The sequence below is a fragment of the Salminus brasiliensis genome, chromosome 7, assembly GCF_030463535.1.
Source record: "Salminus brasiliensis chromosome 7, fSalBra1.hap2, whole genome shotgun sequence".
Taxonomy (NCBI): Eukaryota; Metazoa; Chordata; class Actinopteri; order Characiformes; family Bryconidae; genus Salminus; species Salminus brasiliensis.
Window position 1 is genome coordinate 19,309,496 of NC_132884.1, and position 27,167 is coordinate 19,336,662.

General features: G+C 42.2%; 1 pseudogene; it reads right to left on the minus strand.

The window, feature by feature from the left end:
* The window catches only part of LOC140559655 (general transcription factor II-I repeat domain-containing protein 2-like), a 65,163-nt pseudogene that overhangs the window by 9,657 nt on the left and 28,339 nt on the right, over window positions 1–27,167 (minus strand).

The following is a 27,167-nucleotide window of genomic DNA, read 5'->3' on the forward strand; positions in this document are numbered from 1 at the left end:
GTCTTCAAAGGTCTTCTTCATGTGGTCCTTCACAATCAACAAATCAGGTTGTGTCTCCCTGTACTTTTAATGAGATACCTCAATGTGGGCCACAGGCGTAGCATCTTCTCCAACAACGCATGATTCCTTCATCAAAGATACCATAAGTTATCAGTCCCAACCATAAAAAGAGAATTACTCAAATATCTCAACCAATATTACACCAACTACTCTTCTGTGATCAACCATAATAAAATCATTCTTAAACAAACTTACATAACCGCTCTCCTCAACATCCCTCAGGAAAGAGCTCTTCAACATTAAAGCTTTGCAACTTGGACATGCTCTGCATTGGTGGGATACCTGCACACCAAGAGCAACAAAATGAACCAAATGTGTCCAGTAATTCTGTTCATCTAACAAAATCAGATGTATCCTATGTAAACATTTAGCCACTCCTGGGGGGCATTTCACAAAGCAGGATTTCTCAGATTAGCAAGATAACTTAAGCCCAAAGTCAAGCTTATCCAGTAGACAAAGAGCTGAGGCACATTTTTATTAGAAAATCCTCCTCTATGAGCTTCAGCTCCCTGACTGAGAAATCCTGCTTTATTTTTTTTAGTAAGTAAAAATAACTAAATACCCCCACAGAGAAAATTCTGTATGATTTCATGCAAATGACTTTCTATTTACTGTTGATTTCTTTCTTTAGTTATTTGTGTTTCCATTAATAAAAATGCTGATCTTTCACTGAACACATGGTAGTTAGCTAGCTAGTCCTCAAGCTCAGCTGCTCTCACAGAGATGAAGAGCCCTCACCTGCATTAGCAGCTCAGCACCATTTCTCCAATGAAACAACTGTTTCAACATCATACAGAAAAATGCTGGAAATAACTAAATGTCTTTGTACAGATCGAAGAATCCTGAAACACTAAAGCTTACCTCTATCCTCTATTCACAAAAAAAGTTCAATATCACAGGGTTTTGTTCCTTTGCACCAGTTTTAAAGCAGTTTATTCTGAACTAAATGTTTTTAATTTCATTTATTTACTATCTTCTTACTGCTGAACAGAAACAGACTCATCAGAAGAGTTAGTGCTAGTGAAGGAGACTAAATCTACATTTTGAGACTCGTATAAAACTCTGATGGAAGGGCGAGGATTTGTTGTCTAAAAGCTCTCTGACCTGAATAAACTGTGAGAGAAGGAAAGCTGGAGTTCAGTGAAAGCTAACAGCTAATTAGCCGAGCTACCCAACTATCTAGCTAGATCTGCCAACGTCCTTCTTAATTAACTAACAATCTACAACAACAATAAACTAATGGGAGCTTTATCTTATTATTTAATATTTTAATATCATGGAAGTGATTATTGTAGCCTACATACATTGAAGTGCTGGGATTCAGACTAGTTTCCTCCACCGGTGATAAAGCCTCACTCTCCTCTCTCTGATAGCGGACCTTCTCCCTCCAGTCTGATTGAGCTGAACTTCATCAGCGTGTCCTAAAAATGTAGTCATCCGCCGCCTGGTCTAGTTCCTTTCGGTCACTTGTTCTTCTGCAGATCTCAGTGTTTCACTTAGAGTTCTCTATATTATTAATTAGATTAGATTATTTATTTGTGGAATAACTGTAAGATGGTGTATTTTTACCAGAAAGGATCAATATATTACTCATTTGTTGTCTCCTAAAAAAGCGCTCCTCCTGTGGCGCATTAATACAGTGACACACAGTCGGACTGTTAGACACAGCCATACCTCACAGTGTGAAGTTCATCTGACTCCAAATGTCCACTTCATTAAACTCATTTAGAGACCTGAGTTTAAGGGCTGACGACTTCTAAACTCTAGTAGAAATCACAAACCTCCATTTGATCAGTTAAAGGTCATTAAGTATTACATTTTCTGCACTAACTGATAAAATGATCAGGATGTGTCTCCAGATTTTAAAGAAACACACAGGTTTCAGCTCCAGCATTTCTTGACCGCAGTGCTTCTACCTGTATGGTGGTCTTTGAGGGGTCAGGTACGGAGCGGATCTCTGGTTGTGCTGTAGCTTCCTATCCCGCCCATTGCCCCACTCCCCCACCCCCCAGTCCTACTGCCACACCCCGGGTTGCCAGATATGGAAAAACAACAGCAAGGAAACACAGCGTGCTACAGCCATGGAGGCGAGGAAGCGACCTGGACCTGGATCATTAGATGTTACACAACCTAAAAAGCCTCGGCATTCGTCTAAAAAGCTCCATGACCAGAGACGGAGTAAAAGCAGAGGAAATACTGGCGATGCGTTTGATAGATGGAGACAGCTTAGAGCCCAGAAGGACTTCAAAACGGACGAACTGGCTGATTTCCTCCTGAACAGGTGAGCACTGAGCTTCAGCTAAGTTTAGCTAACCTCATCTAGATCATTTCTTACAGCCACTAGTAGAGATGGGCTTTTTCAGTCCTTTAAACATTGGAGTGCTTCATTTCTACCCAGTGGTCCGAGTGCAGCTGGGTTATGAAGGCAGCGCGTGTTTGAGAGAGCTAGGTAGCTAAAGTGCTCCAGACTAGAGCTGCCCAGCTACTGTCCTATAGAGGCTTACTGCGCATGCGTCAATATTAATCAATATCAGATTATCCTGCCTGTAGTTTTACTGCTGGAAGCGCTTTCTGATGAGTTACTGTAGTTACTACCATTTTTCATTTTTTGCCATTTTTTTATTTTGAGTTTATGAATGTAATTATATGTTGAACAACCTCTGGCGTCCAAATCGAGTAATGCTACTCCTGCCCATTCCTCGCTACAAACGCTAGCTGTTCATCCGTCGTATCTAATAGAGTCCATAAAGCCCTTTTTAGTAGAGATCACTCAGGTTTGATATTTTGGTGAAATGATCTTCACTTTTCTGTGTAAATAAGTTGATTATGGGATTTTCTTTCTAGCTTTGAATGTCCAAGCACCTCTACCCCTAGTAAGAGGCAGCAGAGGAAGCATCATTTGACTGCCCCTGTCCAGTATTGGGTGTCCATCAAGTGGAGCACTTTCAGACCGGTCAGTATTCAGGATCTGAACTAATATGATTTCAGACCACATTGTGAATTATAGATCCTAATATCAATACAGAAGTACAGTATTATTGGTGGCCTACATTTTCACAAACAGAACAATTTTATCTCTATAGAGAAGATCTACCACTTATAGAAGAAGGGATTGAAGCTCTGGAGAGCACCATGGATGTCTCTGAAGCTTTGGAGAAGAGATAACTATAGTTTATTACTAAACATGACACAGAGAAAATAGTAGCTGCAGTCCACACCTATGCTGACAGTGTGTAATTCTTCATCATATTGTCTTCAGAATAGGAGAGTCCAAGACAACGAAAACCTGAACATGAATGAACATGAGATCAGTGACTTCAGGAAGTTGTGATTATTGTTTGAGTAGTAATGTAGAAGTAAATGTACTTGTAGTAGGATTCCTAGTATTTACTCATCTCACATTTCACAGTTTTGATTGGGGAACAGATGATCAGGAAGAAAAGGAAAAGGTGATGACAGCCCAGATGAGGAATATGCTCCTCGTCTTTGTAAACAGTTTGTTATAATTTGATTCTTACAGCTGCTGCTTCATGACTGGCAGGGGAAGACCCAGACTAAGGTCGCTTCACCCTGATGACCCCAGAAGGTTTGGCCTACTCCTACCTGTCCCGGCACCAACCATAGAGGAACTCAAGCAAACCCAGGCTTGACCGTATGCTCCACAGCTATAAACTATCCTTTCTTTTCTACATCACACTGTGCTGAAAAACTAGCCCACAAAACAAAACTACATTTTTTGTGTAATAACTTCAGTTCTTCTCCACAGTGCAGCGTTCCAGACAGACTAATGAGCAGCAGTTCCCACTGGAGGAAGAGCTGCACATCTCTCAAGTCCCTTTAAAGTCCATTTGATATATTTTTCTGTACTATATTTATTCATATCTGTTGCTATACTTTGTTTTGCATTATTTTATAATAAGGTCGTTGCACTGATTGGAGCTTGTATACTGATCTCAGCATTTCTGGTTTTATTAATGATATACTATGAAATGTTCACTTATCAATACTGTAAATCATGTTGATCATAACCATTTTAAACAATCTGATTACCATTCTGTTACTTACTTACCCTTATAAACCCTTATTACTCTGTAAACAGGAAATGCATACAACTGTTTAATAAAATGGTTCATTTTCATCTGGTCTTTTTCATCAACTCATAAGTCATACTTTGTTGTTACAGCAGCTTTGTTCATTAATAATTTGACTTTATTTGAACAACAAACAACAATGTTATAAACATAAATCAGGGTAAAGACGATGTGAAATAAACTAATGTGTAACAGTAACTACATGAAATGGAGGGAGCTGGTGATCAATGCAGCTGAAGAGCTGGAAGCCCTGATGATGTTCCTGTGTCCAGAAGGTTTGTGTGGTGAAGCTCCAGTGAGGGTCCTTCATAACTGAGGTCTACAGCAGCTACTACTCGGAGAAAAGTGTGTATATGATCTGATAAACTGAGCAGTATGTTGTCAGGATGTGTAAATGAGTAATTCCAGCTCCAGAGTGGATTTTAGGAGCAGTGTTTTTTTGTGTTCAGGAGAACGAGCTTGGCTCTGGATAAAGCCGGCAGCGCTGCATCTAGCTCGCTAACAGCTGACAGAGTTGTATAAAATCCTCATGAGCTGGTTTATAATGAACAGACAATAAAAACAGATCAAGCGAGTATATTTACTGATCATCTTACAGAATATGACTCGTCGTCGCTTGTCATTGTAAAAGTTATTGAACTCGTCTCGCGCTCGTTCCTGCAGGTTCAGTGTCCTCAACCTGGCAACCCGCTCGAGCTGCGGGTCTGGGGTTGAGGGGGCGGGGCAGACCCCTCTCTCCAGTGTTTGGAGATTGGACTGCGGTAGACATTTTAAACGATTGCTGTCATTTAGTCCTTATTGTTCCTTTTAATGTTTTATTGGAGGTAATTTCACGTCGTCTCCAGTTAAAAACCCTCGAATATGGAGGTTTGTCAAGGACTTTTATCTCTTTTGTCGGTTTGGAAACAACACCTGATGTTCAAATAAAAACTGTGTTAATGTTTTGTTTTCTCTGAAAATGAAAGTCAACCAAATTCACTCATTTTATACATTTAGATTTTATTTAAGTACATATTTCAGTTTATATTCAGCTCGTTGCGCTCGGGTCTGACGCGCCTTGACACGTGATCGCGTTTCAGTGACGTAACGAAGCTTCGGTTCGGATCACGTGATCTCCGGTATTTTGAGCGAGACTCTGAATCGCTGTTCGAGACGTGAGTCGACTCAGAGCGTCGAGCGACCGACTCTCCTTTATAGTCTTTACTCTCAGCTCTGTCTTATTGATCTTAGGGAGCACAGAGCTCGAGGATTACAGCAGCTGGCTGTGTTACTGTACAGTCCTCTGTCTCACTGACCGTCGTCTGTGTTTCTGTCTGTTTACTGTGGAGGAACATGGAGACCGCGGAGGAACGAGCTCGTCCAGCTGGACCGGCAGTCGAGTCCCACCGAGGAAGACGAGGCCAGAGGCAGCCCGCGACGTCTCCAACGCGGCGGTCTCAGTTCCAGCGCTACCGGAGCGGAAGACACCGAGGTTCGTCACCTCCACTCCCGCACCGGAGAGGGTCTGGGGGCGTCGGCGTGGTCGGAAAAGTCGACGGCTCCTCCACCACCACAGCTCTTCACCTTCACCTTCACCTGCTCCGGTACCGAGTACAGCTCCTCGGGGCGGCTCCTCTCGGCGGCAGCGTGGCGGCTTCGGCTCCGTTTGGAAAAAGACAGACTGCTGGATCATCGTCTTCGGCCCCCTGCTCACCTACCGACGAGTAAGAGAGCGTTTACCGGCTCTTCGTGCTCCACTGCTGGCTGTCGGACAGGAGATCTTTGGGGAGCGGCAGGTCCTCTTCCGCAGAGAGGTTCACCCGAGCGGCCTGGGGTCCGTCGTTTTCTCCGGGAACATCGAGAAGCTGCTACGCCAGGACTGACTGGCCCTTCCCAGTCCCACCAGTCAGGTTAGCTTTAAGAGGATTTCCTCGATTTTATAAGCATTAATTCTGTGATTTCTCTGCTTGTATTAAACAGTAATATATCAGAGTCACTCATAGTGTTTCAGACTAACCTGCAGTATGGAGACTGTGTCTGTGTCCCGCATGATTTATAATCGTAACATCAGAAAATCCTCTTTATCAACTTTATTAGAATTGATCCAGATTCATTCAGCTTTCCGAGTTCAAGCAGCTCCTGTATTGAATTTGGGCTGTTAAATATAGGATCTCTAGCCCCTAAAGAAGTCACGGTCAGTGAAGTTCTGACTGATCAGCTCCTTAGTTCACGATGTCTCTGTGAAACTTGATCAACACCTAGTGAATACAGAGCTCTGAATCAAGGGTCTAGGAGGGATTTTCACATTGGTGGGGGGCATAGAATCGCTCCCTCTGGAAGTTCAGGCTTTTAGTGTTCATGATGGTCTTCTGACCTCAATGTCATGTTATATAGAGCCTTTATGTACAGATACTGTAGCAACACACTCGTAAAGGAGCCAGTCTGTTCCTGAGACAATAAATACACACCTGTGATCATGATAACCAACAGCATCACAGCTAGCTTACTGTACTTCATGAAGGAACATCTAACCCTGTGTTCAGGGGGTTTGTTGTAGACCCGATGGTCATCTAGGTTCTGTGTAAAGCCATTTTCATCTGGATAATCAGGCAACATGTTGTTCCAGGTCCTTCCAGACTGTTTGAGAGCATACAGTGACTTATTCAGTTTACAGAAAACCTTTTCACCTGTATTTGATTTTCCTTCAAATCCCTCTGGTTGCTCCATATACATCTCACAATTAATGAAAGCATTCAAGTAGGCTGTTGTGTCGTCCATCTGGTGGAGCTGAAGGTCATACTGTGCTGTTCATCTGCATCAACCCAGAACTGTGATTTTGTTGAACTCCTCTTTGAAGCTCTGTGGTTCATTACAGGCCCTGTATCAGTAGTCAGTATTGGTCAGTGTCTGGTCACTAATATCTGACCCAGGACCTCAGTATTTAGCTGACTTTCCTGTCTCTCTTTGGATGATGTGTGCTATGTCTGTCTGCTTCTGTTTAAAAGCCATCTTGAACATCAGTTTGAGACTCTTGAACCTCTTTTTGGAGTCTGATCAACACGGTTAGCTGTTAGCATGGGGGTGCACGCCTCTCTTCATGGACGTCATCTGCTATTGACTGGTCAGTCTGGGTTTGGTGTTCTGTAACACACACTGTAAGAAATTTCACCAGTCTGTGTTTATGGACTTTCTCTGTGTCTGGACAGTAGACTAGGTATGATGGACTGTTCTTGTCGTTCCCTACAAAGATTCCCTTTAACACTTTGAGTCTAGGTTAGGCTTTCTCTCTGTCAGCATGTCGTATGGAGGTGGTTTCAAACAGCTATTTAAGCTCCTGTTGTGAAGAGTTCTGTAGGTAAATTGCTGTGTGAAATGGTTAGTGTGTAACCCATCGGTTGATTCGTGTTTCACTTGCTCTCTCACTGTACATGGCGTTCCACAGCACAACACTTACCCGTTTACATCCCAAACACAAAGCTCTTAACTTTCTCCAGCTTGAGCTTAGTTGCAGGTATTGTCATAACATCTGCAACCATATCTGCTGTGGGTCAGTGTTCAGTTATTTTACACTCATGGAGTGCTGATCGAATGAAGTGGTGTCTAATGTGGGCGTGTTCTGTCTTTAACATACAGGGTTCATGGAAAGAGCGATTGCGTTGTCTTCAGGTATTTTCACAGGTGCATAATGGTGATCACTGTTCATGGCATTTAGTAGCTGTGTGAGGTACAAGCTTTCCTGAATGATTGCAGTCAGTGCCATATATTCTCCTTTACATGTAGACCGAGCAGGAGAAACAGAACTGTCTTTAGTTAGACCTAAACCGGAGTCTGTTGTGCTTCATCTGTCTTCTGTGTTTGATGCTGAATCTGCGTCACTGTTTTCCTCAAGTTTCAGTTTCTCTCCACTCTTCTGGTAACACAGTCCATGATCAGTTGAAGCCTTTAAGTACCTCATTACATGCTTGACTGCAGTCCAGTGTTGTACTTGTCTGAGCCAAAGGAACTGTGACAATTTACTGACTGTCCAACTTGGATCAGGTTTTGTTCACGTTGTAACGGTTACGGCTTTGTAAGTAGTCTTGAAATCAAAAAGAAAGGAGTGCAGAGAGAACCATCCACTAAGTGTTATTTTGTTTACTGCACCACAAACCCACTGAAAACACAACAAAACATACAAACGTCCACCAGTTCTTTTAACGGTTCTTTCATACTTTGTCTATTGGAAAAACAGGACTTGGATCAGGAACTCTCGCCGAGATGTTTATACTTCACATAAGTCAGTCTACCTGCTGCTTTGTGAGATCTTGTAGGATCAACAGAATCACGACTTGTTGCACTGTGACTTTTGTTCACATGGGGTTGACCTTGGCAGACATACCAAATTGTTCTAGTACTTTTGATGTGAACTTCTTTTGACTTCTCTTTACTGCTTCTTGACTTTGATCAAAATCAGGACCTAGAAAATAATTCTTTCATAGAAAATTTTTCATCTTGAATGTTGTTGTTTTTCACCTCCATGAGCAAGTCATTGTCACTGGCAGCAATGATGAGATCATCAACCCAGATTATCAGTATTATCCTACAGACAACCTTTTCACATGTATTTGATTTTCCTTTAAATCTGTGTGGTTGCTCCATATACATCTCTCAATCAGTCGGTGCATGCAAATAGGCTGTTGTAACGTCCATCTGGTGGAGCTCAAGGTTAATATCTGACACACAGTCAGCTAAATACTGAGGTGCTTTCCTGTCTCTCTTTGGATGGTGTGTGCTATGTCTGTCTCCTGTTTAAAAGCCATCTTGAACATCAGAAGAGGATCAAGAGTCTCAAACTGAAGTCTGATCAACGCGGTTAGCTGTTAGCATGGGGGTACACGCCTCTCTCCATGTTGACTAGGCAATCTGGGTTTGGTGTTGTGTAACACTCTCTGTATGAAATTTCACCAGTCTGTGTTTATGGATTTTGTTCTTTGGATTATGGATTTTGAGTTGCTTCTATCTGTCATGTTTTGTAACCATTGTATGCTGATACACATACTTACATCTTTAGAAAGTTAGGCTTTCAGAGTACAAGCAGCTCCCGCATTGAATTTGGGCTGTTAAATATATATGATCTCTAGACCCTAAAGAAGTCACTGTCAAGAGAGCATACAATGACCTATTCAGTTTACAGAAACCCTTTTCAACTGATTTTCCTTTAAATCCTTCTAGTTGCTCCATATACATCTCACAATTAATTAAAACATTCAAGTAGGCTGTTGTAGCGTCCATCTGGTGGAGCTGAAGGTCATACAGTGCTGTCATCTGCATCAACCCAAAACTGTGATTTTGTTGAACTCCTTGCCTCTTTGAAGCTCTGTGGTACATTACAGACCCTCTAACAGAAGTCAATATCGGTAATTATCCTGATCTTTAATATCTGACATAGTCAGCTAAATACTGAGGTGATATATGTTATAATGTTAGCAGTGTTATGAATTGCTATATATTTGTTACTAAAATTAGAAACAATTGTGCAGGACCTTGGCTCAGCATTCGCCTTACAATGACAAAGTATTAATAGGAGACAGTCACACATGCCAGATTTTGTTATTTTCTAAAGATACTATTAGACTATTCTAATACATCTTCTTATGAGATGACGAGTAACAGAATAATCAGTCATTATGATGATTAGTTGTGTGATTTATATTTGTATTATATATTTAGCAGTGTTTGCTCAGGACTTGTATTCTGAAATGTGAAGTCTGTGAGACCAAAGGGAAGTGAAAGTTATTTAATTAATTAACCAATACTCAACCCTAATATCAGATGGATGCATCCCTAGTCTCATTGGGTCTGTTGTCAGGTTCTTTGGGTCTCATTGGGCCGGTTGTGGTTGTGGCATAAAAAAACCCTACAGCTTAGGCCTACTTAAAGCCACAGCTGACACCCATATGACTCTAGTGTTAAGACAATGGCATGTTTATTTATGATAATTCCTACTCCATTCACTTTGTGGCATTATATTGGAAGTAGGCCAAGTTACAAGCCATAAGGAGGGAACCATGCAGTAGCAAATAGGTTTAGTTGTGGCTCACTTTAGACCTCACTGTAATGAAGACTGAATGAAGGAACTATAGGTTCTAATACTCATTGTAAGTTTGCCATCATTTAGTTCTTTATATATTCAGTCAAGCTTTGTGTATGTTTTTTATTCATGAGGTTTTGTGCTGTTGTGCTTTTGCAGGAAGCTTCTCTTTTTCTTGTTCTTTGTTTATTTCTCTATTTGCACTCCTTACAGCTAACTTGAGCTTCATATGGACATTGTCTTCTGTGTGTAAAATGTATCCCAAAGGTATCACTCCTGAATTGATTCTCAGCAACCCAATTCAAGGACTTGGTTCAGCCTTTCCTTTCACAAGGAAACGCCCAGGATTATAAACTCTTCAAAAAGAAGGATGTCCGATGTACAAACAGCTTTGTGAGAGCTTTCCAACTCCCTATATTTTGGATTGTTTCTATGGACTCCATGTATATACCATTAATAAGAGGGTGAGTGCAGACAACAATCTTCCCCCCTTCAAGCACTAGTGAGCAGTCCACAGTCCAATTTTTGTGTTTTCATCGTTCTAATACAGGTTATTCTTTTCTTTTCCGTCTGCATCTCCATCTGGAACTTTGGCTGACTGGCTAACTATACATCTACTTCTCTGTCTGTATATGAATAGTCTTACTGACTCTGGCTGACTGGCTAACTATCCATCTACTTCTCTGCAACTGTGTGGTTTTTGACTATTCATATGCAGCTGTGTAACAGGTAGGTGATCATTCAGTTTCTATACATGTATTAACTTTCTTTTTTTGCCACACAGGTCCTCATGACTCCCTGACTCCTTCTATCCTCTGAAGATGAATTCAGCCAGAAAGAGTATCTTCATCTGCATCTCCATCTGGAACTTTGGCTGACTGACTAATTATACATCTACTTCTCTGTCTGTATATGAATAGTCTTAGTGACTCTGGCTGTCTGGCTAACTATCCATCTGCTTCTTTGACTGTGTCCATCTGCAACTGTGCGAGGCTGACAATTCATATGCAACTGTGTAACAGGTAGGTGATCATTCAGTTTCTATACATGTATTAACTTTCTTTTATTGCCACACAGGTCCTCATGACTGCCTGTCTCCTGTCGGCTCTTTTTCTCTATAAATTCCCCCAATCAGCTAATAAGCATTTAGAAAATGGTGCATAAAAGAATCCAGCTCCGTAGTCAATAGAAAGGCAGAGTGCAACCTTTATTTCTGCATAAAGTGTACAAAAATAAGGTGAAGACTAAGGCATTACAAATAATGCATTAGTCTGAGACAGCCAGCACTCTCCCAAGGCAGTCTAAAAAGTATGGTTCTGCCTGGGCCTTATATACTGTCCTTATCTTGCTGTGGTCCCTCCTACGCATATTTCTTTTATCATGATATTTTTCGGTTGTACCGGCTTATGTCAAGATCTAGAGCCCCTTGCTCGTTAACTAAGGAACTTACCCGCTGCACTCGCTTATGTTCTTGCAAGGACGCACTTCTTTCCTTATGTTCTTGCAAGGACATACTTCTTTTTCAAGAAAAGGTTTTTTTTCCAATCATTGGGTTTTTTCCAATCAGATTACCTCTGATTCACCCCAACCAAGCCCCGCCTCATTTGGCAAGGGCTTCTATACCAGTTTGGTCCAGTTTGGGTGTGAAGCAATCTGGCTGTATCATGCTAAGGACATTGTGGCACAATACATACGTAGAATATACAGATAACATATTTTTAAATGTACATAACCATCATTTCCCCCCTTTCGTAACTTTATGTTATGAACAATGTATCAGGGTACTAATATCAGTACATGTGAACACAGTAAGATATATGCTTATATGCGTACAATGTTGTGGAAAACACATCAGGTGGATATATAATGATTTAAACAAAAAAAAAACAAACTAAAACATTAAAAAGCAAAACTAACATTTAACACTTAACATTCAACAAAAACACAATGAATAACCATCATTTCCCCCCCTAGGAACTATCAGACTAAGGACAACAACAAACAATGAGGTGGGGGAATTAGGACTTATGAAGGGAAGACAGTGGAACATAGGCGGAGTGATCAGGTGTCTGAAAATCAGGTGGTTGAAAATCATCCGCAAAGAGATCGTCAGAGGATGATATGGTCTGGAGTATAGGTCTGGAATGCGGTATTGAAAAATAATAATTGGGGCTGGGATGCAGATTGTAAAGGCCTGCATACATTTCTTTGGACACAGATTTGTCTGCTGCCCTGACTACAAGGCCTCGAATGCAGGGGATGACACAACAGCCGCACAAAGCCAACAATGAGATGCCCACAATCAGACTTGACAGAATGGCAATGGCAAAGGCCTTCCATCTGCCAAACATAGATTCTAGCCAGCCAGTTAAACTGGAGTCGACGCCAGAATTCTCAGCTAGTTCGTTGCGGAGACTCTTCAGATATGATAGGGCTCTGGTGATGCTTCCATCACTGGCAGTATGATTTGGAATGATTGTACAACACAAGTCTCCAAACATAGCACATACTCCACCCCTTCAGCTAACAACATGTCAAGAGCAACACGATTTTGCCATGACATTAAGGAGGAAGCATGGAGTTGTTCAGCAATGGCAGACAGGGCATCATGGGTGTAGTTGACAAAGCGCTGTTGGTTATAATAGATAAAATTTATCCAATCAACATTCTTGTTGAGAGTAAGATAAGATAAGATAAGATAAGATAATCCTTTATTAGTCCCGCAGTGGGGAAATTTACAGTGTAGCAGCAGAAAGGGATAGCAGGACACTCAGTTACAAAAAATTTGGATAAATAATTTACACTATATACACAATATATATACACAATATAAATAAGAATTAAAAAAAAAAAAAAAAAAAAAAAAAAAAGCAATAAACAATAAACAATATTATTTACAGTAAAAGACTCTTAATTGCACATGGGGATGGGATATTAATCCACCATAAGATGGATTCAAAGCCTGCAGCTATTGGATTTCTTGCCTTAAACTCATCAGGGACCCCCCCTTGGGACACCAATTGCCTCAATATAAACTTTGTCATCAAAGCTGTATAGAGGGGTATCACGTCGGACTCTATGTTTAATGGGAGTGGATGCTGGGCTTAAAATGCCTTTGTCCAGTTCCTCTTGTGAAACTGGAACATGATGCTGGAAAGGGGTTGAGGATTCACAGGCCGCAGATGATCCTGGAGGGGACTGGTAAAATGATGAGGACGGATCAGAATACGGGTGATAGTTCAGATCCAACAAGGATTCGTTCTGCTGAACAGAGTCTTGAATGTTTGGCACTCATTGGGCGGGTGTTGCGATATTGAACCAGTCCACACTCCGGCATCCACGCACACGAAGTCCAGGTGTAAAGGACAGCTCCACTACTTTTGGTGACAGTGCAATTCAACCAGATAGATTTACCTGGAAGCCTGGTATGGATCTCAAACCCTTCTTTAGTAGGCTGATCACCCAGGATTAGCCTTATTCTCTTCAGCTGGCGGGAAGCAGTACTGGGTTTGGCGAAGGTTCTGATATAGCTAGGGAAGTCGTGTGATGCTGGGCCAAAGCTATGAGGTTGTGGCCACTGGACCGGCAAACCCCCCGCCAGAGGCCTTCCCGGGGTGGATAAGGGAGAGACCGCTGCACAATCCACTCCCTCAAATACGTTAAAATCACACTTGAACTCCAGGGTCGCTTAGGTTGTGGAGGGGGTATTCAACCGCCTCCTTGTTATACTGGTTATAGAGGGTATGTCCAGCTTATTGTTCTTAGGTGTGGTTCACTTCCTGCCTTGACAGCTGTACCTTAAATACAAGAAAACAAACACTTTGCAGACGTAAATGAAAAGAAAATATGGTGATTCAACTGGTGAAAATAGGGCTACACCTCAGTGTACTGCACGACAATGCACTGACCAGGATACGTTAATCCAGTAGGAACAATACAACTAAGCAGTATGAGAATAGTGACAATTATACCGAGAATTTGAGGCAGCATTGTTTGCCAATGCTGCGATTTCATCCAGGCCCACCAAGAGCTATCCTGTGGATCAATACTGGCTAGGTATTGATCTTGACGCTTAGTCAACATATTCAGTATACTTGTGAGGGTGTCTCCGATCTCTACACATGCTAATGCTACTTAGCGGTGCTACTTGAGATTTTAGGCCTATATTATGACAAGCTATACAAGGTTGGTTAGTAAATGATTTAGCAGAAAATAGAAGGTACTGATATAATATTGTATTTTCCTCCATGTAAGATAACCTTGGTGTCATTGGTCACAACTTCAGTTCTGTTTAACCAGATTTCTTGCCCAGGGAACCAGTCGGGTTCCTGGTTTGACTTGTTGTGGTCATCGTGGAATGGTGTGATTGTTATCTCAGCAAAATCTCCCGCTAGGAAGTACAGCAAGACAATCCATATAGACATGTTTGTTCTGTTTTCTACTCAATTCTCAACCCTCCTAATCTCAAAGTTTTTGGATGCTACCCAATTTCTTCACCTGGAAAGCGACGAGGGCCCCTACTTATGGCCCGACCCCGCTTTAATCAGGACTGATAAGAGGGGGACTTCTTAGAGAATTGTGAGTAGATATAAGTGCACAATTACTTAACTGCTGTCTGAGTCTTCAGATTGTGACTGCTGTCTGGTCATGCTTCTAGTGACCGGTCTGGACACACCACTTGGTCCGGCTTTCTCACTTCCGTCAGTTGGTGAGGGTGCCTTCGTAGGGGTGTCGCCTGGCTGTGCTTCAACTTGTGGTGAGGCAGGCTCAGCTGGCTGGTCCAATTTGGTCAATTCGGGTGCAGAAAGTATAATGTGATACCCAGTTCGTCTGGCATTAGTTAAAACAAATGAATTGGACGTTAACAACGAATGCAATGCATGGTTGGTATACAAATCAACCTTGTGCCCCTGGGTGATAGAAGTAGCTTTTTCATAGGCAAAGGCTGCTGCAGCCAAGCCTTGGTAACAAGGGGGCATATCCTGTTCAATTTTGTCAAGCTGGGAACTAAAGTATGCAACCAGCTGGTACCCCCCCATCAGATGCCTGCGTCAATACGGCATTTGCATACCCACTTTTGGTTGCTACAAACTGTTGAAATGGTTTAGAATAATCTGGGTTTGCTAGTGCTGGAGCAGTACATAAGTCCATTTTTATGGCCTCAAAGGCCTGCAATGCCTCTTCATCCCATTCTAACTGCCCTTTCAAATTTTGCTGACCTGCTGCTCGAATTAGCCTCCTAAGAGATGTTTTTAGTGCAAAGTCACAAATCTATTGACTACTGTATCCTGCCATACCTAAAAAGGTTAGCATTTCAGAGACTGTAGTGGGTCTAGGTGCATTTTTCACTGCTGTGATTGAGTGGATATTGTTGTTGATACGGTAGACGAGCATTTGTTTTGACTTGAATTTCGACTTCACCTCCTGATGTCACTAGGCCTATGTCAGTATCATGTGTTGTCCACAATTTCTCTGGCACTTTAGCTAAAATGTCTTTCTGCTCTTGAGTGAGTGTGTATTGGCCAACTATGAGTGTTCTGTTAACAAGGACCTTTTCTGCAACTGTTCTATCAACTGATTTTACAGCTATCCTATAATAGGAACCATCGGCTGACCTATGTATGAACCTATTGTCAGTCTTCACCCAGTTGATTTCTCTGCATGCCTTCGTCATGCATGTTGGGTAATTGGTCAATCAGGCCTTTAAGATCTAGGAAGGACCATGGGACATAGGTTTGTTCAGGTCCCTTGTAAAGAATGGGATACAGGGAAGCTTTTTCTTTCTTGCCCGTTTTGTCCTTGATACGTCTTGATCGTCTTGGTACATAAGGGTAATCTATTAGTTTTTTCACTTCTTCATCTTCTGATGAGCTTTCAGCAGTGTCACTCTGTTGTTCTTCTTGGTAATTCATCTCTTGTTTTTCTCTTCTCATGTCTCGGGGTAGTGAGCTGGTTTTATGTGGTCTCTGGATCTGGTCTCTTTGTTTATTCAGGATCTTCAGTTCCGTTTCTGTCCGTTTTGCCAGTTCTTCTGTCTCCCTCATCAAAGTGTTGAAATGTGTTTGTTCATCCTCACGTCTGTGTCTTGCATGCTGCTCTGACTCAATCATCAGTTCACCATGCACTCGTCGAGGGATCATGATGTCAGTGTTTTCTTGCGTTGATTTGGTCATCCAGCCACTTGCTGTGCCTTCTTGTTCATGAGGTGTGCTCTGCATTGAAGGCTTTTGATGCGAACCGCCATTGATATACAGCCATTTGTAATCAGGTGCATTCAGAGTTATTGCTTGGGTGTCATTCTTTAGTGAGTCATCTCTTTTGCACAGGCTGTGTAGTGTCAGCTTGGGTGGACTCGGAGAAACTGCCGTAGATCTCTCAGCCCCCCTCTCGGGCTGCCTCACCTCTTCTCTGGATGGACATGGGGTTGGAGTCCTATAGTGACCCTCAGAGGCTGCAGGTGTGCTTGTGGAGTCTGGTTAATCTTTGACTTTGAACTTGACCATACCTTGCATATCCATCTCCATGTCAGCCTCGGTCCACGTTGTCACTTGCAGTGGGCACTGGGTTGCAGTTGATTCTTTGTCCTTGGAGCCTGGAACATATGGAGGTGGTCGTTCACTCTTGAGTTTGGGGTATAGTCGGGGTCGTTCTGATTGGTCCCCATGTTGCTTGTACAGCTTCTCTTTTTCTTTCAGAAGTGTGGCTTGCTCCATGAAGGCTTTGAGAATGGTCATACATCTTTGCTGCTTGATGTTTTTTCTTGGACATCACCACCTTTTTCCCTTCTAGGTCTGTAACAGTTTGACACAGGTCTTCATCAAAGGTTCCTCTCTTGGGCCACTGATGTGTGAGGTTCTTGGTCAGTTTGTTCCACTTCCGCATAGTCCTCTTTAATGCCACTAAGTCTATGGGTGATGGTTCCCTTTTTTCTTTCTTTGAAGCTTGTGATCCCATCATGTGTGTTACTTAAGTGATAGTGTCTGTGTAATCTAAAAATAATTTGGGTGCTATTAAAGGGTTGCTAACAGACTGTGTAAGTGTGTGTGTTTTAGGTGGGTGCGAGTTAACCTGTGGGTGGGTGTGAGGTGAGTCAGTCCAATGGTCACCGCCTCTGGGTGGAGTTTTCTTTCTCTCGTCCCCTCCTTGGTTTCAGCCAGGAAAGGGTTTGCTATCTGCCCTCTCTCTGTCCCCTGTGGATCACTGGAGACAAAGACCTAATAAAACATTAGATTTAGCATGTTTCTTTTTTTTTTTTTTCATCTATTTTATTAAAATATAGGCTAGCTTTGGTTAATTCTACTGTTTCAATCCTTATCTGTTCTTTTATCATACCAGTGGAGTGCGTGAATAACTAGAAAAACGTTTGAGTAGTTGTCAGACCTTCACACTTCATATATTTTATTGGTCTCTTGCGCTTGGTTAAATGACTAAGACATATGTCCCTTTATTGACTTTTCTTTCTGCTATTCTGGGGTCCAGAGAGGCTGCCCCTAACTTCCAACTAACTTCAGCATGGATCTTATGTACTGTTTCAGCAGTGCGCTTCAGCGCTTCTGTGTGAAACTTCATCCCAATTGGATTGAAGCCATCTGCCAAAATCATTGTCGCAGAGCCACACTCCCACAAAACAGTGCATGTACTAATGGACAGGTAGACTTGTAGCTCCCTACACTGTCTATCCTGAATGTCTGCTGCCACAGATAATGGTTCAAATGATCCCCATGGCAGGTTCTCAAACCCCAATGTGACTCCTGTTGCACTAGAACTAGTCAAGAGTAGATTTAAGACAGGAGTCAATAGTCTTGAGGTCCAAAAACACCTAATTCTCTCAGTTAATCTGAGGTGTGGAAAGACCTCTTCAGCAAGGTCCAGGTTATACCAATCAGTTAACAACCACAATTTATGATTGACAAGCTGCGTTGATTGCCAACGCTCAATGCCTTGCACATTCTTGTATGTTCTCTCTAACCAGAAATGAGTTCAGATCCCCTGCGTTTCAGCTAAAAGCAACTCACTGTCCATGATGTTGCTCTGCTCTACAGGACAAATACAATTTTACACACACCACCTTGTGTGTTCTAACACAATATAACCGTTAATATTCCTTCGTAGAGCCTTTATTCAAGCAGACACATACAATAATACCCTTACAGTACACATGCGTTATCATCTACAGTTACCTCTGTAACCGTTATAGGTCATGGCCACATGTAGCTCCTACAGTTATATCTTTTAGTACTTCTGTATATAACAGCCAATACTCTTTAACCCAACCTGGTGCTTACTAACCATCAACACAATTTACTATACATCCATCAACATGCCTTCTAAGGCTTTTTAAGTATCAATTGATATAGGATACACATTACTGGGCTTGTGGGCCTGCAAGACCAGCTCTGGTTCCGTATATCTCTAATTATCTATATCCAATAAACTTCAAGTTATGCTTTGTCACTTTATTCCCTCTCCTGATACATGTTAGGATCTTAACAACAACACGGACAAAGGTCCTTAAAGGTATTATATCAATAGAGACCACAGTATAAGAGATAATAATACTATTGCCTGTGCCTCCCATTATCTTTTAAACTTCATTAAACATTTTAAACAAGAAAATTCAAGAATAGCAAGCACTTAGCAAAAGAAAACACAATTAAAACATGTCCTAAACAATATTTAGGACAGACAAAAACTTGTAACATATACTTTGGTACCAATATTACTTGTGCACTTTTTCCTTTTTCTTCTCTAGGCCTTTTTCTTTAATGGCTTTATCTAAGGGTTATTCCCTTAACCCTTTTTTTCTCTCTGCCGGCTTTTCTCTATGCCATTTTATCATCACTTTTTTATTTGGTTTTCTGAATATTACTCCTTTTTCTGTGGTTTTCTAGAAGTTATTTACTTTTTATTTGGTTTTCTGAAGAGTTTTACTCCTTTTTTTGAGGTTTTCTAGAAGTTATTTACTTTTTATTTGGTTTTCTAATAACAGTTATCAGCATTTCTCATTGACTCGGAGCCAGATATACTGAAAGCTGAACACCACTGAGGCCTGTGGACAGCCAGGCCCTATCCCCCCTTAAGCAGATTTTTGAATACAAAGATCGGCTTACCTTAAAGATGAAATGGGCGCGCTAAAGGACCGGAGGAGAGGAACAGGCCGGGCACAGGTGCGGTGTCGGTCAAACAGGACGCAAGGCGCGTAGAGCGAAGCCAACCAACGGGCCACCAAAATGTCGGCTCTTTTTCTCTATAAATTCCCCCAATCAGCTAATAAGCATTTAGAAAATGGTGCATAAAAGAATCCAGCTCCGTAGTCAATAGAAAGGCAGAGTGCAACCTTTATTTCTGCATAAAGTGTACAAAAATAAGGTGAAGACTAAGGCATTACAAATAATGCATTAGTCTGAGACAGCCAGCACTCTCCCAAGGCAGTCTAAAAAGTATGGTTCTGCCTGGGCCTTATATACTGTCCTTATCTTGCTGTGGTCCCTCCTACGCATATTTCTTTTATCATGATATTTTTCGGTTGTACCGGCTTATGTCAAGATCTAGAGCCCCTTGCTCGTTAACTAAGGAACTTACCCGCTGCACTCGCTTATGTTCTTGCAAGGACACACTTCTTTGCTTATGTTCTTGCAAGGACATACTTCTTTTTCAAGAAAACGCTGACTCTTGGCAGGCTGTTTGTGCTGACTCTTGCAGTACTGCAGAATTTTGGTTTTTTTCCAATCATTGGATTTTTTCCAATCAAATTACCTCTGATTCACCCCAACCAAGCCCCACCTCATTTGGCAAGGGCTTCTATACCAGTTTGGTCCAGTTTGGGTGTGAAGCAATCTGGCTGTATCATGCTAAGGACATTGTGGCACAATACATACGTAGAATATACAGATAACATATTTTTAAATGTACATAACCATCACTCCTATCCCTGAAGATGGATTGGGCTAACCATGGTCTATCCATCTGGAACTTTGGCTGTCTGGCTAACTATCCATCTGCTTCTTTGTCTGTGTGGCCATCTGCAACTGTGTGAGGCTGACAATTCATATGCAACTGTGTAACAGGTAGGTGATCATTCAGTTTCTATACATGTATTAACTTTCTTTTATTGCCACACAGGTCCTCCTGACTCCCTGACTCCTTCTATCCCTGAAGATGAATTCAGCCAAAAATGGAATCTTGATCTGCATCTCCATCTGGAAGTTTGGCTCACTGGCTAACTATCCATCTGCTTCTTTGTCTGTGTGTCCATCTGCAACTGTGTGAGGCTGAATAACTGTTTGCAACTGTGTTACAGGTAGGTGATCATTCAGTTTCTATACATGTATTAACTTTCTTTTTTGCCACACAGGTCCTCATGACTCCCTGACTCCTATCCCTGAAGATGGATCGGGCTAACCATGGTCTATCCATCTGGAACTTTGGCTGTCTGGCTAACTATCCATCTGCTTCTTTGACTGTGACCATCTGAAACTGTGTGAGGCTGACAATTCATATGCAACTGTGTAACAGGTAGGTGATCATTCAGTTTCTATACATGTATTAACTTTCTTTTATTGCCACACAGGTCCTCATGACTCCCTGACTCTGGCCGACTGGCTATCTATCCATCTGCTTCTCTGTCTGTGTCCATCTGTATCTGTGTGAGGCTGACTATTTGTTTGCAACTGAGTAGCAGGTAGGTGATCATTCAGTTTCTATGCATGTATTACCTTTTTTGCCACACAGGTCCTCATGACTCCCTGACTCCTATCCCTGAAGATGGATCGGGCTAACCATGGTCTATCCATCGTGAAGTTTGGCTGTCTGGCTAACTATCCATCTGCTTCTTTGACTGTGTGTCCATCTGCAACTGTGCGAGGCTGAAAAACTGTTTGCAACTGTGTTACAGGTAGGTGATCATTCAGTTTCTAAACATGTATTAACTTTCTTTTTTGCCACACAGGTCCTCATTACTCCCTGTCTCTGGCTGTCTGGCTAACTATCCACCTGCTTCTCTGTGTTTCTGCATCTGTTTGAGGCTGCCAATTTGTTTGCAACTGTGTAACAGGTAGGTGATCATTCAGTTTCTATACATGTATTAACTTTCTTTTATTGCCACACAGGTCCTCATGACTCCCTGACTCCTATTCCTGAAGATGGATTGGGCTAACCATGGTCTATCCATCTGGAACTTTAGCTGTCTGGCTAACTATCCATCTGCTTCTTTGACTGTGTGTCCATCTGCAACTGTGCGAGGCTGAAAAACTGTTTGCAACTGTGTAACAGGTAGGTGATCATTCAGTTTCTATACATGTATTAACTTTCTTTTTTGCCACACAGGTCCTCATGACATCCTGACTCTGGCCGACTGGCTATCTATGCATCTGCTTCTATCCATCTGCATCTGCAAAACTGTTTGCAACTGTGTAACAGGTAGGTGATCATTTATACATTTTTCTATACATGTATTAATTTTCTTTTATTGCCACACAGGTCCTCATGACTTCCTGATTCTGGCTGTCTGGCTATCTATCCATCTGCTTCTCTGTTTGTGTCCTTCTCTTTCTGTGTGATTTTTGTCTATTCATATGCAGCTGTGTAACCGGTAGGTGATCATTCAGTTTCTAAACATGTATTAACTTTCTTTTTTGCCACACAGGACCTCATGACTCCCTGACTCTGGCCGACTGGCTAAGTGTATGGCTAACTATCCATCTGCTTCTTTCACTGTGTATCCATCTGCAACTGTGCGAGGCTAAAAAAAAACTATTTGCAAATGTGTAACAGGTAGGTGGTCATTCAGTTTCTATGCATGTATTAACTTTTTTTTTTGCCACACAGGTCCTCATGACTCCCTGACTCCTATCCCTGAAGATGGATCGGGCTAACCATGGTCTATCCATCTGGAACTTTGGCTGTCTTGCTAACTATCCATCTGCTTCTTTGTCTGTGTGACCATCTGCAACTGTGTGAGGCTGACAATTCATATGCAACTGTGTAACAGGTAGGTGATCATTCAGTTTCTATACATGTATTAACTTTCTTTTATTGCCACACAGGTCCTCATGACTCCCTGACTCCTTCTATCCCTGAAGATGAATTGAGCCAAAAATGGAATCTTCATCTGCATCTCCATCTGGAAGTTTGGCTCACTGGCTAACTATCCATCTGCTTCTTTGTCTGTGTGGCCATCTGCAACTGTGTGAGGCTGAAAAACTGTTTGCCATTGTGTTACAGGTAGGTGATCATTCAGTTTCTAAACATGTATTAACTTTCTTTTTTGCCACACAGGTCCTCATGACTCCCTGACTCTGGCCAACTGGCTTAGTGTCTGGCTAACTATCCATCTGCTTCTTTGACTGTGTGTCCATCTGCAACTGTGCGAGGCTGAAAAATTGTTTGCAAATGTGTAACAGGTACGTGGTCATTCAGTTTCTATGCATGTATTACCTTTTTTTGCTACACAGGTCCTCATGACTCCCTGACTCCTATCCCTGAAGATGGATCGGGCTAACCATGGTCTATCCATCTGGAACTTTGGCTGTCTGGCTAACTATCCATCTGCTTCTTTGTCTGTGTGACCATCTGCAACTGTGTGAGGCTGACAATTCATATGCAACTGTGTAACAGGTAGGTGATCATTCAGTTTCTCTGCATGTATTACCTTTTTTTGCCACACAGGTCCTCATGACTCCCTGATTCTGTCTGTCTGGCTATCTATCCATCTGCTTCTCTGTCTGTGTCCATTTGTATCTGTGTGAGGCTGACTATTTGTTTGCAACTGAGTAGCAGGTTGGTGATCATTCAGTTTCTAAACATGTATTAACTTTCTTTTTTGCCACACAGGTCCTCATGACTCCCTGACTCTGGCCGACTGGCTATCTATCCATCTGCTTCTCTGTCTGTGTCCATCTGTATCTGTGTGAGGCTGACTATTTGTTTGCAACTGAGTAGCAGGTAGGTGATCATTCAGTTTCTATGCATGTATTACCTTTTTTTGCCACACAGGTCCTCATGACTCCCTGACTCCTATCCCTGAAGATGGATCGGGCTAACCATGGTCTATCCATCTGGAACTTTGGCTGTCTGACTAACTATCCATCTGCTTCTTTGTCTGTGTGACCATCTGCAACTGTGTGAGGCTGACAATTCATATGCAAATGTGTAACAGGTAGGTGATCATTCAGTTTCTATGCATGTATTACCTTTTTTTGCCACACAGGTCCTCATGACTCCCTGATTCTGGCTGTCTGGCTATCTATCCGTCTGCTTCTCTGTCTGTGTCCATCTGCATCTGTCTGAGGCTGAAAAACTGTTTGCAACTGAGTAGCAGGTAGGTGATCATTCAGTTTCTACACATATATTTACTTCCTTTTTTGCCACACAGGTTTTCATGACTCCCTGACTCCTATTCCTGAAGATGGATCGGGCTAACCATGGTCTATCCATCTGCATCTCCATCTGGAACTTTGGCTGTCTGGCAAACTATCCATCTGCTTCTTTGTTTGTGTGACCATCTGCAACTGTGTGAGGCTGACAATTCATATGCAACTGTGTAACAGGTAGGTGATCATTCAGTTTATAAACATGTATTAACTTTCTTTTTTGCCACACAGGTCCTCATTACTCCCTTTCTCTGGCTGTCTGGCTAACTATCCACCTGCTTCTCTGTGTTTCTGCATCTGTTTGAGGCTGCCAATTTGTTTGCAACTGTGTAACAGGTAGGTGATCATTCAGTTTCTATACATGTATTAACTTTCTTTTATTGCCACACAGGTCCTCATGACTCCCTGACTCCTATCCCTGAAGATGGATTGGGCTAACCATGGTCTATCCATCTGGAACTTTGGCTGTCTGGCTAACTATCCATCTGCTTCTTTGTCTGTGTGTCCATCTGCAACTGTGCGAGGCTGAAAAACTGTTTGCAACTGTGTTACAGGTAGGTGATCATTCAGTTTCTACACATATATTAACTTTGTTTTTTGCCACACAGGTCCTCATGACATCCTGACTCCTATTCCTGAAGATAGATTGGGCTAACCATGGTCTATCCATCTGGAACTTTGGCTGTCTGGCTAACTATCCATCTGCTTCTTTGTCTGTGTGTCCATCTGCAACTGTGCGAGGCTGAAAAACTGTTTGCAACTGTGTAACAGGTAGGTGATCATTCAGTTTCTATACATGTATTAACTTTCTTTTTTGCCACACAGGTCCTCATGACATCCTGACTCTGGCCGACTGGCTATCTATCCATCTGCTTCTATCCATCTGCATCTGCAAAACTGTTTGCAACTGTGTAACAGGTAGGTGATCATTTAGTTTCTATACATGTATTAACTTTCTTTTTTGCCACACAGGTCCTCATGACTCCCTGACTCTGGCCGACTGGCTAAGTGTATGGCTAACTATCCATCTGCTTCTTTGACTGTGTGTCCATCTGCAACTGTGCGAGGCTGAAAAACTGTTTGCAAATGTGTAACAGGTAGGTGGTCATTCAGTTTCTATGCATGTATTAACTTTTTTTTTGCCACACAGGTCCTCATGTCTCCCTGATTCTGGCTCACTGGCTAACTATCCATCTGCTTCTTTGTCTGTGTGGCCATCTGCAATTGTGTGAGGCTGAGAAACTGTTTGCAACTGTGTTACAGGTAGGTGATCATTCAGTTTCTAAACATGTATTAACTTTCTTTTTTGCCACACCGGTCCTCATTACTCCCTGACTCTGGCTGTCTGGCTAACTATCCACCTGCTTCTCTGTCTTTCTGCATCTGTTTGAGGCTGCCAATTTGTTTGCAACTGTGTAGCAGGTAGGTGATCATTCAGTTTCTATACATGTATTAACTTTCTTTTATTGCCACACAGGTCCTCATGACTCCCTGACTCCTTCTTTCCCTGAAGATTAATTCAGCCAAACATGGTATCTTCATCTGCATCTCCATCTGGAACTTTGGCTGTCTGGCTAACTATCCATCTGCTTCTTTGTCTGTGTGTCCATCTGCGACTGTGTGAGGCTGAAAAACTGTTTGCAACTGTGTTACAGGTAGGTGATCATTCAGTTTCTAAACATGTATTAACTTTCTTTTTTTCCACACAGGTCCTCATTACTCCCTGACTTTGGCCGACTTGCTATCTATCCATCTGCTTCTCTGTCTGTGTGACCATCTGCAACTGTGTGAGGCTGACTATTTGTTTGCAACTGAGTAGCAGGTAGGTGATCATTCAGTTTCTATACATGTATTAACTTTCTTTTTTTTGCCACACAGGTCCTCATGACTCCCTGACTCCTATCCCTGAAGATGGATCAGGCTAACCATGGTCTATCCATCTGCTTCTTTGTCTGTGTGACCATCTGCAACTGTGTGAGGCTGACAATTCATATGCAACTGTGTAACAGGTAGGTGATCATTCAGTTTCTATGCATGTATTACCTTTTTTTGCCACACAGGTCCTCATGACTCCCTGATTCTGGCTGTCTGGCTAGCTATCCATCTGCTTCTCTGTCTGTGTCCATCTGCATCTGTGTGAGGCTGAAAAACTGTTTGCAACTGTGTTACAGGTAGGTGATCATTCAGTTTCTAAACATGTATTAACTTTCTTTTTTGCCACACAGGTCCTCATTATTCCCTGACTCTGGCTGTCTGGCTAACTATCCACCTGCTTCTCTGTGTCTTTCTGCATCTGTTTGAGGCTGCCAATTTGTTTGCAACTGAGTAGCAGGTAGGTGATCGTTCAGTTTCTATGCATGTATTACCTTTTTTTGCCACACAGGTCCTCATGACTCCCTGACTCCTATCCCTGAAGATGGATCGGGCTAACCATGGTCTATCCATCTGGAACTTTGGCTGTCTCACTAACTATCCATCTGCTTCTTTGTCTGTGTGACCATCTGCAACTGTGTGAGGCTGACAATTCATATGCAAATGTGTAACAGGTAGGTGATCATTCAGTTTCTATGCATGTATTACCTTTTTTTGCCACACAGGTCCTCATGACTCCCTGATTCTGGCTGTCTGGCTATCTATCCGTCTGCTTCTCTGTCTGTGTCCATCTGCATCTGTCTGAGGCTGAAAAACTGTTTGCAACTGAGTAGCAGGTAGGTGATCATTCAGTTTCTACACATATATTAACTTTCTTTTTTGCCACACAGGTTTTCATGACTCCCTGACTCCTTCTTTCCCTGAAGATGAATTCAGCTAAACATGGTATCTTCATCTGCATCTCCATCTGGAAGTTTGGCTCACTGGCTAACTATCCATCTGCTTCTTTGTCTGTGTGGCCATCTGCAACTGTGTGAGGCTGAATAAGTGTTTGCAATTGTGTTACAGGTAGGTGATCATTCAGTTTCTAAACATGTATTAACTTTCTTTTTTGCCACACAGGTCCTCATGACTCCCTGATTCTGGCTGTCTGGCTATCTATCCTTCTGCCTCTCTGTCTGTGTCCATCTGTATCTGTGTGAGGCTGACTATTTGTTTGCAACTGAGTAGCAGGTAGGTGATCATTCAGTTTCTAAACATGTATTAACTTTCTTTTTTTGCCACAGAGGTCCTCATGACTCCCTGACTCTGGCCGACTGGCTTAGTGTCTGGCTAACTATCCATCTGCTTCTTTGACTGTGTGTCCATCTGCAACTGTGCGAGGCTGAAAAACTGTTTGCAAATGTGTAACAGGTACGTGGTCATTCAGTTTCTATGCATGTATTACCTTTTTTTGCCACACAGGTCCTCATGACTCCCTGACTCCTATCCCTGAAGATGGATCGGGCTAACCATGGTCTATCCATCTGGAACTTTGGCTGTCTGGCTAACTATCCATCTGCTTCTTTGTCTGTGTGACCATCTGCAACTGTGTGAGGCTGACAATTCATATGCAACTGTGTAACAGGTAGGTGATCATTCAGTTTCTCTGCATGTATTACCTTTTTTTGCCACACAGGTCCTCATGACTCCCTGATTCTGGCTGTCTGGCTATCTATCCATCTG